This window comes from Rhinolophus sinicus, linkage group LG07 (assembly GCF_036562045.2).
Source record: "Rhinolophus sinicus isolate RSC01 linkage group LG07, ASM3656204v1, whole genome shotgun sequence".
In the NCBI taxonomy this organism is placed as follows: Eukaryota; Metazoa; Chordata; class Mammalia; order Chiroptera; family Rhinolophidae; genus Rhinolophus; species Rhinolophus sinicus.
In genome coordinates, this window is record NC_133757.1 from 9111498 (window position 1) to 9129857 (window position 18360).

Here is an 18360-nt window from a genome sequence, read left to right on the forward strand (position 1 = left end):
TTCCAAGAATAATGCTCCTTCTTGAGTCTGCCATAGGTGGGTGTATAGATGTTGGAAGAGAGAGAGTCTTCATCTTGAAGGATGGGTTATGTGCCCATCCTTCACCTATTGCTCTTCCCATAGGAAAGGAGTCCTAACTGGCCAGCCTGGGTCACACAGCCACTCCTGCGGCAGGGATAAGGGATCTTGATTGACACCCCACCAGGACTATAAGGATCTGAGTAGGGTCCTCAAAAAATTAGAAAGGCCCTTTGAGCAGTCAAAGCTATAATTGCTATGATCTACCACACCAGCCTTCAAACAGGGAGATTCCAAGGGCATCAGCAGGGATAAGAAGGAGAGTTAATATCATTCCAATATTTTTAAGGGGGCAGTTCCCTATATATGCATCAGAAAATACTATACAGGTGATAACAGTTTTGTGGCAATGTTGTACAGTAGCCAACAATATGTTCATTGTTTTGTGGTAGTGAGACTTAACTAGTAACCACATTAACTGTAGATTTGGAGACTTCTTTTTTACTATGTTTACTAGTTTATCTCAGTTCTCTATTATTTTTCTTTTCTTTCTCCTGCCATGCTTCATAAAAACAGTTACCCAGTAGCTATAATAAATTCAAATGTCTGAGAAATAACAGGTCATTTTTCCTGAATTTTAGCTTCTGAAAAAAAATATAACTGTTTTTGGTGTTGGTTGAAATTCACTTTGTACAGGGCTTGTATGGAACGGTGTCTATATTTACCTGGAGGCCTACTTACATGATTGTCAGTAAAAATCTTGGGGGATGGTCTGTGAGTCATTCTGAAACATACAGGTATTCAAGGTCAAGGTATGGCTCTGGCTGCAGGCTCCTCCCGAGAGAAAGCCAGCACACAGCCATAGGCTGCTAACGACAAACATTCTCCACTGTCCTCATTCCTGATCACAGAGAGAGCATTTTTAGAACAAGAGCTGCTTCCCCAAAGCAATGCTGCTCAGAGATTTTTAATAGCCTTTCTCCAGCACTGATGTGTTAATATTCTCTGATCTTTATTTCTCCAACAAACATCCCCCACACCAAATTTCAATAGATTCCATTGAAGCCCAACTCCTCCAAAGTGGAAATGGTACATTTTCTCAAAACTGATTTTATTCCACTATGCCTTGCACTTTTTTATGCCACATGTTACCTATCCTAAATATATTCTTTTAGCACTAAACACAATGGTAACTTGGGGAACACAATGTTCAAATGTAAGATCCCAGCTGAATTTAGACTTTGTGGTTTGGAAGAAAAATATTCTCATTCCAAAGTGACTCAAAAACTCAAAGGCCTTGTGATAAGCACATGTGGAGATTTGCGTTCTAAACTCCTAAAATATTCTCTGCTATTCACAAAGTTTCCAAATGCACATGAATAAAACATCGTGATTTCTCATAGGAAATATCCTCAAATGTTGTCCAAACAAGAACAGCCATTTGGAAGCCCTTTGAGTTTACATAAATCCACAGATTCTCCAGCCATCAGACTCCACAGGGGCTTTGGGGCTGCTTCTGATGAGTTCCATAATCCCCAATCCTGAGGGTGTTAGGCACTGAGTATTTGGGAGGTACTGTGGAAAACACAATTTCTGCTTCATCAGACTTCCCTTTGGGTCGTCAGGGACAGACACACACAAAAATGATGCAAATTCTTAATATATGACTGCATGCTGTTTCTATTATGCAAGCTTGGACCTTTGCATTTTATCTTAGGATACTTTCCATACTAGGGTTTTAGAGTTTCTCAAATGCATATACTTTCTCTGGGGCCTCACTGCCTGCTGTGAGGGCTTAGCAAGAGCCTCCCTGTCTCTGACCTTCTTCTCCAGTCCTTCCTCCAAACATTCGTAGAGTTTCCTTCTGGAACCCAGGGCTCATCATCATCCCCCAGGTTTGAGGCTTCTGCATCGCCTATAGCATGAGATTCAAACTTTGCAGTATGGAACCTACGCTTTTGGCCAAAGTAGAGCAACAGGAAGATTTACCCACCCGCCTGAACCAACCAAAAAAATGAATAGAATATAGAAAATAATAGTTTCCAAAACACTGAACATCAGGCAGTGAAGGACAGTGATCTCTGAAAGACAGGAAACAAAACAGATGAGCCCTACAATTGCTCCAGTTTCCTGTCTTGAGAGCGTTTCCAGGACATAGCATAAGTTGGGGATACCAAATAGAACCTGGCAGACTCCCTGATCTGAGGAGGGAAAGGGGAAGGTCCAGAGAAACCACAGCAACTAGGGTGCATAGGACAGAGCATCAGAGAAGAAAGAGCTTCACACAGAAAAAACTCTGGAGATTTGCAGAGTGTTCCCTTCATGTAGTCAGCTGAGTACTGATCAGCTCATGTGTGTGTAGAAACTTCTGGAAACTAGGGAGAGAGCTACCTGAAAGGATGAGAGGTAACAGTGCATAGTGAAAATACAAGTCCTAAAAAGGAAAAGAATTAATCAAAATTGACCAACAACATACACAAATGTTAGAATTAGCAGACAAAGACATTAACAGTTGTTACAATGGTAATCCATATGTTTACATGTTATGTAAAAATATGGAAAATATTTTTTAAAATACCAAAATTGAACTTTTAGACATGAAGACTACAGTACCTGAGATGAAAAATACACTAGGTGGGATTTAATAGCAGATTAGACATTGCAGAAATAAATATTAATGAACTTAAAGATATCACAGTAAAAATTACCCAAAATAAAACACAGAAAGAACAGAATTTAAAAAGTAATGGAGCATCACTGAACTATGGAAAAAGTTCAGGTGGCCTAATATATGTGTGATTGGAGACCCCTAAAGAGGAGAGAGAAGGGGAGACAGAAAAAATATTTGAAGAAAATAAAGGCTAAAATTTTCCAAATTGGATGAAAATCATAACCCACAGATCTAAGAATCTCAACAAACCCCAGGCACACACACGGAAGAAAAGGGAGAAGGAGAAGAAGAAAACTGCACCACGGTACATCATAATCAAATTGCGTAAAACCAATTACGAAGATGAAATTTTTAAAGCATCCAGAGGAAAAAAAGACATCTTAAATATGTAAGATCGAAGATTATAGCAGATTTCTCATAGGAAACAATACAAGCAAGTAGACAGTAGAACAACATCTTTAAAACACTAAAAGAAAACCATGTCAACCAGCAAAAAATATCTTTTAAAAACAAAGGTGAAATACTTTTTAAGACATACAAAAGTAGGAAGAACATATAACCAACAAACTTGCACTACAAGAAATGTTACAGGAAGTCCTTCAGGCAGAAGGAAAATTATACCATTTGGAAATATGGATCTACACATGAGAATGAAAAGCACCAGAAATAGTAACTTCTTAGGTAAATACATGTTTTTATCAATTGTTTACATTTCTTTAAGAATAATTGGCTGTTTAAATAAAAATAATAATGCAGTGTGGGCTTTATAACATATGTAAAACTAAAATGTATGACAAAATAGCAAAAAGGTCAGGACAGGATAAATGGAAGTAAACTAAATTTCTTATATGGCATAATGTCACTTTATGCAGACGATGATATGTTAACATGTAAACCATAAACCTTAAAATAACCATAAAGAAAACAAAACAAAGAATTATAGCTAATAAGCCAACACAGAAGATAAGATAGTGAAAAATACATATTCAACTAATCCAAAGAAGGCAGGCAAAGAGGGAAAAAAACAATGACTGGTTAGAAAAAATAAAAAAGACAACAAAATAATAGATTTAAACCCAATCATATGAATAATCAAATTAAATGTAAATAGTATAAATACTCCAATCAAAAGGTACAGATTATCACGTTGGATTTTTTAAAAAAGCAAGACCCAACTGTATGCTGTATACAATAAAAAAGCTTTAACTAACCCAAAGGTTCCAAGTAAAAGAATGGAAAAAATATATCATGCTAACACTAATCCAAAGAAAGTGGAGTGGCATTATGAACATCAAAGTAGATTTGAGAGGAAAGAATACGACCAGGGATAAAGAAAGTCATTTCATAATTATAATGGGATCAGTTCATCAAGAGGATATAACAATCTTAAATATTTATGCTCCTGATAACAGAAATTCCAAAGACATGAAGCAAAAACTGACAGAAGTACAAGGAGAAATAGACACACCCACAATTATAGTTGAAGAGTTCAGCACCCTTCTTTCAACAATTGACGGAGCAAGTAGACAGAAAATCTCAGCAACACTATCAAACAATTTGACCTGGTGGACAGTGACAGAGGACACCAGCCAACAACCAGAGAACACACATTCTTCTTAAATGCACACTTTCCAATATCCTCAGCCATGAAATAAAGCTTACTAGTTTGAAAAAGATTCAAGTTATTCAAAGTATATTCTCTAACCAGACTGGAATTAAATTAGAAATCAGTAACAGAATATCTGGAAAATCGCCAATATATGCAAACTCTGAAGCCTGGTTTTTGACCCCTATATGATATAGACTCAGCTTGTGTTTATAATGCCTCCTCCTACAGCTGTAACAACAGTAAAACTTACATAGTGCTTCCTGTGCGCTAGATTTAATGTTCATAGCGACCCTATGAAGTAGGTGGTCTTACTCCCATTTTACATGTGAAGAAACTGCGCCACAGGGCGGTAAAGGAATCTGCCCTGAGATTCCAAATCTAGATAGTGTTACAGGTGAGATTTGCACTGAGGCAGACTGGGTCTACAGGATGCGCTCTTAGATACTACCGTCCTGCGTCTCAATTCCCTCTCTGACCACTGGCCATTTCAGACAGCACCTGCTTCTCTCCCCAGTGTCTTTGCTCAAGCTGTTCCCTCTTTCAGGTGTGTTTTTCCTGTCTTCTCCCGGTGGCCTGACATGGATTCTTTTTGCCCTCTCCATTTGGGCATCTCTCAATTCCCGCTCAAAAGCCATCTTAACTTCATTCAAGAGTTCTCTACTCCCCATAGCAATGACATGATTCCTTTTCTGAACTCCTAAAGCATTCACTAATAATAGCCAATTTTTTTTCTGCATTTTCTAGGGTAAAACAAGATGACTGGATCCACAGTAGAAACTTGGGGTCCATCAGAAGAAAAGCAGAGGAGGGGGTGGCCATGGCTTCTCTGAGTCAAGAACTAAAATAAAGCGGTTCACAAACCCAGCATTTCTTTGCCATCCCCTTTCCCACCAGGTGAAGCAACTTGCCTGCTCACACCTTCAGTTACTTCCTGGGCAGGTGTACCTAGGACGTCCATGGTAGTGCTAGCCTCCGCCTCAGAAGGAGGTGTCTTCCAGCTTCCTTTCTAGGGCTCACCGCCCCCACTGAGGCCGGGACTGCCTCATTGTCCCTGGATCCTCTCTTAGCTACCTGGATTCCTGGGGTTCTGACAGTCTGACCCTGGGTCCCTCATACCTGCTAGTTCCAGCCTGCTGAGGTCCTCACCCTGTCACAAAGTGACACTTTCAAAATGCAAATCTCATGGTGTCATTTCCTGCTTAATACCCCTCAGCAGGATAAAGACCAAAACTTTGTACTTGGCCTGTGGGGCTCTTGGTGGCCTGACCCTGCTAGCCTCTTGGCCCCACCTCACAGCATACACACTGGCCCTCTGAAACCCAGACACCCAGACCTGTCTCTCCACCCCACCTCCAAATCTCCCCTCCTAGTTAATTACTACTCTTTCTTGGGAGTTCAATTACATCCTCTCTTTCTGAGGGAAGTCGCCCTTGACCTGCCCAATGAGCCATTCCTCCATTATAGTAATTTCTAAGAGTATTATGGGCCTGTCCTTCTGTAACCTTTGTCACAGTTATAGTACTGCATTCGCTACATGACTTTCTAAGTTAGTGTTGCTCGGTTCCATTAGACCCTCAACTCCTTGAGGGCAGGCACTCTGTCCATTTTTGCATCCCTGGCACCTAGCTCATTGTTGGCCCTCAAGAGCCATTCACTCTAACCCCGGTGTCATATGGATTTTATGGACTATGAAACAAACAATAATGCCGTTCTCATTTTCACTGGACATGTCTCTCTCTTTCTCAGTCTCCATCTGAGGCACTGAAGGCCCGAGGGAGCGTCTTCCAGGCCTGGTTCTCAACGCTGTCCAGTCCCTAATGTGTATGGGTAATGATCTAACCACTGTGCTTTGCCTCCACAACAAATGGATCAAACACCCGTAGTGTGCCATTTGTCACTGTTCCACCCACATGTTTCATTCACTGTGAAGGTCTCCGGCTGCCCCTGTGCTCAATGGCTTTACAAAGCATATCCTCCGTGGGGCTCGAGACGCAGGCACATGAAATGCGGCTACTGGGGTCACTGCTGAGTGGCGGCGCACAAGTGAACCAAAGTGGTCAGTCCACACGAATGCAAACACATTTCGGATTCGGGGAAAGCTAATGCTGGCTTCGTGTATGCCTCTCCTACCTTGGGCACAACAATGGGGACTTTCATTTATTGACTTTTATCATTGTCAAGAAATAACAGAAGTCACTTTAAGTCTTGAGCCAAACAGATTTCAGATAAACATTCTCTGTTCTGCACTGACCCAAAATCAGACTCTGCAGAGGCAGTGAATGACCTTCTAATCCTACAATCTCCCCAGCGCTTTCTCCTGGTCCTCATGAGTTCGTCTAGTGCCAACAGCTTTCAGGATTTGGGGTTGAGTTTAAATTAACTTCCTCCTATTGGCCTTTGTGTTTATTTTTTCCTCTTTTGATCCCAAGGGATTAGATTGTGTGTTTCTAAGAATCTCTCATTTTGCTCTAACACCATTTGTATGCTTCGCTCCACAGAATAGAAAGCAGCAGACTAGGGTGGGATAGTGGTTTTCGCAACAGAAGGGCAACAAAATTGCTTTACATGGTCTGACGTCCCACCGCCTAGTTCTCTGGTCTGATGTTGGGGCCCAGAGAAGGGAAAGGGGGGATGCAAGTTTCTCATGCTCATTATTCCCAGAGATGTCCTAAGGAGCCCCAAATCTCATAAAACTCCACATAAAACCAAACTTCTAACTGTAACCAACCACAGGAATTAGGGCGTTCTAGCATGTCCCAGATTCCTGCCGTGTCATCATATGGAAGCATCCTGTTGACACAAGTCCCTGGGTCACATTCATTTCTGACATCTTAAGGTTCCTCTTTGGTATTTTCTGCTTCACATTCATCTCATTTGATCCTTAAAATACTGTGAAGTGAGCAGGGCTCTCTATCCCACCTAGAGATAGAGATCCTAAGGCTCTATGATACACATCTGCTCTCTCTGCTGGCCCAGCCTCCCTTCTCCTCTTCTTCTGATACTGGGGTCTCCCCTTCCCTTAGGAAGCATTCCTCTCACATCGCATTTGGTTTTGATAAGGTTGTTTAAGTATAGGCCACTGCCTCTACCTCCTGTATTGTCCTGACCTCTAAGCTAACAGAAGGTCATCACTAAGAAAAGCCAAACAGACTCTGTCTCCAGGAAATCTGAATCAAGCAGAGAACTCCAAGGCAGACGGCTGTTGAAACCAAGGGGCAACCCACAACATCTGCTGCTGAGATCTCTGGAGAAGCCAGGTTGCTCAAATCCCTCTTTCTTCTGTAACCCTTTCAGTCTCTTCCTAACAAATCCTTTTATTCTACCTGACATTATCAGAATTTGTTTCTGTTGCTTGCAACCAGTTAAGGGACACAGCAATAGGTTTGTAACTTCCCCAAGCTCTCAGTCTTGAATATAGGTCACTGACATTTTTTGTGCTGTGCTATGGAGCAGGATGTAAGTAATATTAATATCTTATCCAGCCCAGAGAAGATGGTAGGACTAATACAATGAATATACAGCTCAGCTCATTCAAGATTCAGGGCAGTGGTTTTTAACTAGAGGCAATTTTGCCCCTAAGGGACATGTGGCAATGTCTAGAGACATTTTTGGTTGTCACAACAGGTAGGCAGGCGTAAGGTGAGTGCTACTGGCATCTGGAGGGTAGAGGCGAGGGATGCTGCTAAACATCCCACAGTGCACAGAGCAGACCCCCAACAACAAAGAATTATCTGGTCCAAAATGTCAATAGTACCAAGGTTTAGAAACCTTGATCAGGATTAAATGGTATTATTTATCATATTAGTCAGGATACCAGGTAATGGTCCAAAAACAAGAAAAGAAAAGAAAAACTAAATTTTCAATGGCTTAACTCTTAACTCATCAAGGGTTTGCTAGTTGCTGTTGCAAAGTCTACTGTGGACTGGTGGCTCGCTTTTCGTAGTAACTAGGCGATCCAGACTGTTCCATTAGGTGACACACCATTTCAGCACATGGTTTCCAGGTTGTTAAAGTGGGGGGTGGGCAAGAGCTGGAACATCGCATGCCAGCTTCTAAATGCTCCAGCCTGGAACTGACACCTGTCACTTCTACTCAACCCATTGGCCAGAACAAGAAACCTAACGGCAAGGGGGCGGGGAACCATGGGGTGGGGTTGGGGGCAATGCAATGACATGGCGTGAGTAAACAATTTGCCACACCACCCACATAGCCCAGTGATACGATATTTTATTAGATACAGAAACCTATCTGCATGATGCATGACTAAGTTGCACGGCTCATTACTTGAATATATCCTGTGCAGTGCCTTACTCAGTTATCTGCTGGAACCTAGGTTCTTTTTGTGTTTTAATCTCAAAGAATTACTTTGCTGGAGCAGCCCCGACTACAGCCACTAATCCTTTTCTCTAAATTAGTGTCATTAAGGCCTGTTTTGCTCTGTGGTGATCAGACGATGAAATGCAGGGGACAGGACACAGCCACCTAAATTCCACGGATTCCAAGGGCATTTCCTTCCAGGAAGGATAGTCACGTGAATGAAATTATATCCATACGTGATGCAGAGCATTTCTAAGCAAGACCAATATATTTTCATCGCAAATCATTAGTTGGACTTCACTTATGCAGAGATGTCATATTGCAGTTAAGAATCTTGAAATATGCATGAGGTAGAGTTTCTCAATCACGGGGCAGTGTTTCTTAACCACGGGCAGCGCACTCCAGCAGGTTTTTCCAAAAATAAATGTTCAGGGTGATCCTCCAAATTCTACTCCAACAGAGGTATACTGATTAAAGATGATGGAGGTTGCAAATAAAGAACCAGATTCCAACTAACTGAACATTTTAAATGGAGGCGTTTCTAGAAGGATAGTAGAGCGCCTGCAGAAGCAAAGGCACAACTGGGCAGCAGGGCTGGGGTGGCGGAACTGGAGCACTCCGGGAAAAGTACAGCTGCAAGGAGGCCCCCTTCCATCACCCTCCACTCCAAGAGACTCCGTGGTTTACATTCCCCAGAAGGAGCCGCTGGGCTGGCCTAGCTGAGAAGGGTAGCTCCACCCCTGATCGATCAGCTGTGTGTGGGGGAGAGGGGGGTGGTCTTCATTAAGCTGTTTAAGCCTGAACGAGGTATCGGACAGCTTTATGCCTCAGTTTCCCCAACTGAAGTGGAGATGATCATCGCACCGGCTCCTGGAGAGGTCGTTGTGAGTCTGTCTTGCAGTCCCAGGTGTGACCGGACACGGTTTGGAGCGAGAATGTGTTATTTGGAATTAGGATTGGGTGCTTTTAATCAGATTTACTGTGTGTTCACAGTGGGCCAGGTGCTATATAAAGTTGGCATTATCCCATTTAAGCCTCAAAAGAGACCTACAAAGCAGGTACTGCCAGTATGTGATACCTTGCCTGGAAGATGGCAAGTGCTCCAAAAATGTCGAATGAATGGATGAATGAATGAATGCTGCTGCCACTGCCAACCACTTCGGCCAAGATCACAGGTGGTAATCTACGCAGGTGGTGGCCCCACCTCCTGGAGCAATGCTCACTGGAGACCCCAGACACTGGACGTGACGAGCACCTGCTGCTCAGAGGAGAGGGGCTTGCTGCTCCCAAGGGGCCACCATTCCAGCTGGTATTCCCAGCAGGGACTAAGGGCCCCTCTCTTTCTAACACTTGTCCCCATTTTTCAACAATGCATTTACTGCCTATGAAAGTACAGGACTGCCTGTTTCCTGTTTCTCTTTGATTTCCTGCAAAGTATATGTGTGTGGCACCAGGTCCAAAAGCAGGCAGATCTGGCTCCAATCACGGGTCTTCATGCTTTCTGTGGACGTAAAAGGGGCCACATGCTAACCCTGACAAGCTCAGGGGAGGCCTGCATGGCAGGCCTTATAAACTCAGAGACCGAAAGTAACCACATAGGACAGCCCGAACATAAAAAATTCCTAACTAAAAGAGGGTCCGAGGCATGTAGCTTCCTTGACAAAGGTCAAACTTTACCTTAAGTGAGCCTGTCTATTGTCTTCGTGGCTCTAGGATAACAACCCTTGGAATGTTATCCCTGTAGACCCCTCAGGGCACAACCTCTGGCAGCAGAAGAAGAGACCACAGAACACTTCCTTGCTATCTTGTTCCCAGAATACCATCTCTGTGTGCTGTAAACGTTCATTATTAACTATCCTGTACCCACCAGTGTAAAAGAAGTATCCATCTCTCCATTTTACTTTTATCCAATCCCTGAGATTTCCATTTTGCTTTATCCCACCCTCTTAATCTACCACCCATGGATTTCATGTAACCCTCCTTATGTCTCTTCCTTTAATTCTAACGCATAAAATAAGCTGCAAACCTGCCATTCTCCAGAGCTTTTTCTCAATCCGTTGAGATTTTGCTTCCTAGCAATTGTTCAAATAAACTCATAAAAATTCTCTACAAGTTTGGATGTTTCTTACATCAACATTCCTCTCCATGTGACTTTGGGATAAGTATTATCTTTCTCTGAGCCTCAGTTTTGCAATCTGTGGAAAGGGAATAAAGATGATAGAGGCTGTAGTGTAGGATATGAGCAAATGTATGGAAAAAACCAGCACAATTCTTGACACATAGTAGGAGTTTAATCAATATTAACTAAAATAATTACGATATTTAATAATCAATTTATTGATGGTGATAGCATAGCTGGTAAAGGAAATAGACGCACTAAACTAATCCCAAAAAAGTAATTTATTTTTAAAGTATGTCTGTTTCCTTGATATTTGCTTTCCTTGAAATTTTTCCTTTCTCTTCACCCACAGAACGTGGATTCTGCAACCCAACTGCCTGGGTTTGAATTCATATTCACCACTTAGTAGCTGTGTGACATTGGACAAGTTTCTTGACCTCTCTGTATTTCAATTTCCTCATCTATAAAATGTGATCACATTTGTACTTAATTGATAGGGTTGTTGTATGGATTAAATGATTTCGCATTTGTAAAACAGAATGGTACATATAAGTAGTAAGTACTGACTGAGTTTGTTAAATAAATAAAACAGAATGCAGAGGGAATTTCTGGTCAGTTAGTAGAGCCAGTTAGTTACCTTCCGGATACTGTGTCTTGCAGCAAGGATGCCGGTCAGACAAAGTTTATTCCATTTTATTTCTAGGCTCACCATTTGATCATTTTTTCAAACTGAACTACAGAAGACTGTGACACAATTCCTCTGCAGGGTCTATTCTACTCGAAGGATGTGAGATCAAGGGGTCTTGTATGAATCAAAATATCTTGAAATGTTTTGCTCATTAGGAACTACTAGGGTCCAGCTGTTTCCTGGCCTCAGTACAAAGAAGCAGCGCCCACTTCTAGCTGACTTTGAGATGTCAAAGTCATGTCATAGCGCACAGGTGACAAAAGAGCTCTGAGAGCCACAGATGGTACCTGGTAAACAGGCCCTTTAGGACAAGCAGCAGCTGGAGAAGGAAGGTGTCTTGCCCCAGAGCCAGGAGTTTTGCATATAAATTGTCGCTTTCTGATCAAGTTTCCCTGAGGTTTACCAGAAGCAAGACTTTGGGAAAGCTTTCTCTTTCCCAGATCATGCAGAGAAGAACGAAGTCTAACCAACACCCTCTTTCACATTTTTTTTCTATTGTGGTAAAAATGACATAGTGTAAAATGTATCATTTTAACCATTTTTAAGTGTACGGCTCAGTGTAGTTAAATATATTCACATTGTTATGAAACAGAGCTCCACAACTCTTTCATCTTGCAAAACTAAAAGTCCATACCCATTAAACAACTCTCCTCTCTCCCTCCCCCAGGCCCTGGCAACCACCACTCTACTTTCTGTTTCTGTGAACTTGACTATTCTAGATACCCCTTAGAAGTGGAATCATACAGTGTTTGTCTTTTTGTGACTGCTTTATTTCACTTAGCTTAGTGTCCTCGAGGTTCATCCATTTTTGTAGTACGTGACAGTCTTTCCTTCCTTTTTGAGACTGAATAATATTCCACTGTGTGTATATACCACATTTTGTTTATTCATTCATCTATTCACTGGATATTTGGGTTACTCCCACCTCCAGCCTATTGTGAATGGCGCTGCTCTGAACCCAGGTGGGCAGACATCTCTTTGAGACACTGCTTTCAATTCTTTTGGACATATACCCAGAAGTGGGATTGCTGGATCACACAGTAGATCTATTTTCAATTTTTTAAGGAAACTCCACACTGTTTTCATAGTGGCTTCCCATTTTACGTTTTCACCAACAGTGCCTAGGAAGGAGGGTTCCAATTTCTCCACATCCTTATGAACCCTTTGTTACTTGGGGGTGATTTGTTTAGTAGCCATCCTAATAGGTGTGAGGTAATATACATTGTGGTTTTGATATGCATTTCTCTGATGATTAGTGATGTTGAACTATGCTTATTGACCACTTGTATACAAGCGTGGAAGCAATATGTATTCAATTTTAAACTCATATTTTAACCGGGTTATTTGAGGGTTTTGTTGTCAAGTTGCAGAAGTGCTTTATATATTCTGGATATTAACCTCTTAGCAGATATGTGTTTTGCAAGTATTTTCTCCTACTCCATAGGTTGCTGCCTTTTTACTATGATGATTGTGTTCTTCGATGCACAAAAGTTTTTTAAGTTTGATATAGTCCCGTTTGTCTATTTTTTGCTTTTGTTGCCTGTGCTTTTAGCAAGAATCCAAGAAATCACTGTTAAGTCCAATACCATGAAACTTTTGCTCATATTTTTCTTGTAGGAGTTTTATAGTTTCAGGTCTTACATTTAGGTCTTTAATCCATTTTCACTTAATTTTTGCATAAACATCATTCTATTAAATTAGGAAATCTAGCTTTCCCAAAACCATTGATTGAAGAGACTCTTTCAACTTCTTTTGACTTTTATCGTGAAGGGAGAGAAGGGCTAGAGCCCTCCTGACAGAGGCAAGAAGCCCTCACCAGCCAAGGAAGAAAGGAGTTTAATTCACACCTCTCTCACTCTGAACCTGTTTCACGATCATTGTTAAGACTTGCACTTTCAGCCAGTCACTGGATATTCAACTGTTTTCAGTTCAGCTCTCCAGCCATGGCAATCAGGTTTGCTTTATCTGTTTCTCAAGACTTCTGAAACAATCCCAAATTTAATCCATCACCCAGTCAAGCCAATTTCTTTTGCTATAATTTAAGTCACCAGATTTCATCTTCTGAATACTTATTAATCAGAATTAAGATTTTTCCTTTTTCCTAATGCTTGGCAGACTCCAGCAAAATACCGGTGATGTTCTTTTTACAGTTTTACTTTATTTGTTCATTTAAACTCTGTCTCCTTGCAAAAACTATCTGCAGAAGCTTACTAATGTTTAATAATGTCATCTCACTTCTTAAATGGTTACTGAGAGTTTTAGCTTAGGTAAGCTGACAGAGTATAAAATCACCCCAGTCCACCCCTGGTGAGCTGAGCACCAAACACACCTTACTAAACTTCCAAATGCAGACATAGCAAACACATGTTTCCGCCTCACTTTTGGCAACTATACCTTGAATAATTGAAAACACACTCCCCAAAAGAGGATACAGAGACCCTTTGTCCATCTTTGGGTTATTTTCATTCCTCTTCTAGCTGAGTCACACTCCCCTTTTGACATCCTTTAACTTAAATACTGAGACATTAAGTTAACTACTAGTGACACATCTTATGTAAAATGGGGGGGGATGGGAGGAGTAGAAAACAATGCACATAAATATAGGCGTTCAAAGTAAGACAGAAATAACTAGCACAGCTTCTGTAACTTCCTTCTGCACTGATCGTGTGGTAATAGCTGGGTCAATGTCCTGCTTTCACTATGTACTCCATATGCCTTTTACTTTCAGCAAGCACTTCAGTCATGATTCCTTGCCTGGTAAGGTGACCCAAACCTTTGATTCTAAAAGGTCTGAGCTATGAGAAGTCCTGGCTGAATTCTATTGTATTTGTATTTTGATTTTTAGCCAAAGAGCCTTAATTTCCATGGAAAAACAATGACCAGGGGAATCATGAGGTCTGGGTCCCATTTTCCTGGATCTCCCACCACCTCACTGGGCAATCTACTTCCATTCTTCTCTAGGTTTCCGTTTTATTATCTGTAAAATTGAGTAGATGGGGGAGGGTCCTGAGGACAACAGATTTTCTTTCTCGTTCTAACCATGTGGCATCGTGTAACACTAGACTTTTTCTCACACAGAGGAGCAGTCCTAACCCCCACTCAGGAAGGTACTCCCCTGGTGCTGAGCTGTGTTGCTGCTGAGGTTGCTGCCACTGCTCTGTTCCAGCTGATTTTTATTGTTTTGTTTTGTTTTAAGTCTCAGAGATGGATGCACTTGGAGCCACCATTAGTCTACCATTTTCCCTTAAATTCACCAGATGGTTCAAATCACAAATCCATGTGATCTCCAGGTCTGAGCAAAGAAAAGTTGAGCTGATAAAACAGAAGTGAGAATGCTCTGTTCCCTGATCCCAGCCGTGGAAACAAAGAATTATCCTCAATGGGAGTCAGTGGCCCCAAACCATAAGCGATAGGACCCTTCAGACATTAGGGAGACCAATTCCCGGGAAGGCACTACTGGTGAAGTATTCTTAAGGCCAGAGCAAACTTTGCATACTGAATAAAATGAAAAGGCATGTGATTCTTGACAACCATTTTTAGGACTGTGTAAAAGCAATTCAGTTCAATAGAATCTGGGTAGAAAATCAAATAAACTTGAACTGTACACTACCAAAACAACAACAACAACAACAACAAAAAATGTGTGTGTGAGAGTGTGTGTGTGTGTCTGTTCTGCAGAGAGATTTTAACATAGGAAAGCATCCAAGCTCTGTGGCTCCCATGTTTGGAATACCCACCATTGATTGAGGCGAAGGAATCCCAGTCACTAGACCAAGCATGCCACATGCATTATGTCACCTAATCCTCAAATTAAACTCATGAAGGATGCTATTTCTGTCCCATTGTACAGATGAGGATACAGCCTTAGGGAGCAGAAATGTTAATCCAAGTTCATACTGCTAAGGGAAGAGTTAGGAGTTGGCTCCAGGTCTAACTCCAGACACATCTGTCCTTCTGTCTATTTACACTAGCCAGTTTCAAAGAGAACTGGATTCTGCCTATGGAGGGCCAAACATATCTGGATGAAAAGTTTACTCCTGAGTGTGTGCGCCATTAGACGTTGGACCTGGTCAGGTCGAAGGGCTGTGTTGAGATCTGTGACACATACTGAGCACGAATGAAGGGGTGCACTCAATAACAGGTACCGAATCAATGCCACGTGCCTGGCTTCATGCTAAGCACTGGAAACACAGAAATGCAAACAACATAAACTAATGAGGCCACAGCTGCCCTAGAGAAACGTGTGAAAACCACAGGGCAACCCAGATGACAGAGTGCGAAATGGTGCCTGGGTGAACTGCTGGGTCTTTTCAGAGAAAGCATTCTTTGAATGAAATGAGCCTCAAAGCACGCACGGTAGGAGCTCACTATTGAAGGGAAACCCAGGGGAAGTGTATTGAAGCTAAGACCTTAGGAAAGAAAGGTCAGTCTGAGAGTGCCAGAGTTGGCTTCGTCTGCTTCCTAAACGTCCCTACCACCACTGTCCCTTGGCCTATGTCAGTACTGCTCTGGTTCTCTACCAAACAAGACTGATGCCCACCCGACCAGCTCCTCTGCCGTGGGAGCTGAATTAGCCATACGGAGGTGAGGCAGCCCCTGCAGGCTTGCCAGGGCGTGAAATGAATCAAGAGTGGGTAACAGCTCTGCTATCATCCTGCTGTGACTCCAAATAGCCCCAGTACATGTGAGCCGTCAGAATTTCCTTTTTGAGAGCCAAGGAGAACGGTGTCAGTGAGCATTTAACATGCTGATGGGAATTATATCACAGCCATTCAATATGTGGAGCCCAAAAGAGGCTCCCTGCTCCCCATCTTGTTGCTTACATGAATAAACAAACAAACTTGGAAGTGAACCAGCAGGAACTTGAGGACATCATTACTTGAACTAAAGAATCCTGCTCAGTGGCGAGGAGAAGGAAATCCCTTCGTACTTGAACATTTTCTAATTGCTTATTTATTGTGTTGCCAGGCATAGTGTAAGGACAGATATGCCATCACCTCAAATGGCTGCTTTTAAAAGATTTTTTTCCCCCTCAACACCATGATTCCTTTACCAACATGTTCCCAGCATTCCCAGGTAGGCCAAGGTGTCCCACAGAAGAACCTTGGGTTAGACCTGCAGGAGGTCTGGCTGGTACTAACAAAGGAGGGCAGAGGTGGAGCAGCTGGGGGCTGGCTCTGGAGAAAGCTGACTTGACTGGTGTGATACAGAGAAGACAGCTTGTTTACAGCTCATTCCATGACTGCCTGCCCGAAGCAGAAAGTGCCCTCAGGATCTATTTTTGGAGGTTTATTACAGATGCCTGGTTCTCAATTCCAACAGTTTAATGAAAATCTACATAAAATGCTAGGATCTATCTTTAAAAAATAAAAAATAAAAATAAAAAGAAGCCTGCTTGGTTCTACTGATATTTATCCAAAGTCTTGTAGAGGTGCCTTTGAAAACTTGGAATTATGCTTAAAGATAACAAACCATGACTATTACAAGAACATATGGAAAGACAGCTAAACTTGGGCTTCCAATTGAAGAACTGTGTCGTAATGTATAGTATGCCTCATTAATTTACTGCAGTAGCTTATCAAGCTGATGTTCTCTTCTACATACTTTTCCCTTCGCTTTGTTTTCTGTGTTCATTCCTTATCACGTCCCCCAATCATTTGCAATTTTTCAAACACTTTTCATTGAGTCACCAGAAGCCATTTTTCAAGTTTTACCTCTTCCTTGAAACTCTTCGCGTTTACATAAGAAAGAATAGTGTGTAGTCGCAGCCAACATAACTGAAAAGCTTGAAACCTCAACACTCAACAAATTCATAATTTTGATTTTTTGTTTCCTCATCACCCAGATTACCCAGCACATCCTTACCTTTATTTTTCATAATTGTTCCAGAAATATTGTTATCCAAGTTTTGAAAAGTAAATCAGACCTTAAATTACAGCTGGGGATTTTTCTACTTAGGGAAAACACTTGGTGAAATAGTTCACACAGTAAACAGAATGTTGATCAATATTTACATCCTCACAAATCCATTTATAAATCATATTTTAAGTGTATTAAAAAATCAGAATCCTACCCTCTGTAGGTGCTTAAAATTTTGCATGTGCCTATCCTGCGTACACACTGATAATTATCATTAATATAAACCTTAAAAAGATCTTCATTCCATCAAATCATTCTCTTTTACAGACATGACATAACAATACCAGCTTCCAAACTTTTATAAGAAATGGAAAGTATAGGCAGGAAATCTCAAACTCAAAATTCCTGATTCACTGAAATCAATGGGTGCTAGAATGATGTTTTAAGGCAATTTTGAAAACTAAGCCAATTAAAATTTCACCTACCTTGGAGGCAATTTTGTGAGGTATGTAGTTACATTCGCAAATGAAGTTCCATTTCTTCCCCAAAGTACACTCGCTGAAAAAGTCTGGAGAAAAAAAGACAACACACACAATGAACTTAGATTAACGGGAAAGCTCTGAGTTTGGGTGAAGATGCAGTATATATGCAATTATTACTTAAGAAGAAAATGTAAGAGGCAATACATAGGAACTCTTCATATATAGCACCACAGAGAAAGAAAACTGGCCTAGCAAAGTTAAGAGTTATATGAATTCTATTTCTTTTGTTTTTTAGCTCACTTCCAGTTTTCCTTTCCCAGAGGGTGGGGAAGGAGACCCAATGTTTTATGTTTCTGCCTAGAGTCCCTCAGAAGTAGCCATCTAGACCAGGGGTGTCCAAACTTTTTGCAACGTTTTTCACCACGGGCCATATGCGGTAAAATACACAAACAGCTGGGCCACTCACTCGAGGTGAAGTACGTGTTGCCTCACCTGGTTTATTTAAGTAAACTAAATATATTTTTGGAATTTGCTGCGGGCCAATTAACAATGGATCATGGGCCGCAGTTGGCCTGCGGGCCGCAGTTTGGACACCCC

At 41.6% G+C, this 18360-nt stretch overlaps 1 protein-coding gene across 1 annotated transcript in view; it reads right to left on the bottom strand.

The window, feature by feature from the left end:
* The window catches only part of PLPP4 (phospholipid phosphatase 4), a 215579-nt gene extending 197797 nt beyond the window's left edge, over nucleotides 1-17782 (bottom strand). Inside the window, exon 1 of the mRNA XM_074338968.1 lies at nucleotides 17767-17782. The gene's annotated coding sequence lies outside the window, so the exon portion shown is untranslated. The remainder of the gene's footprint in view (nucleotides 1-17766) is intronic.
* Between the last annotated feature and the right edge of the window lie 578 nt (nucleotides 17783-18360).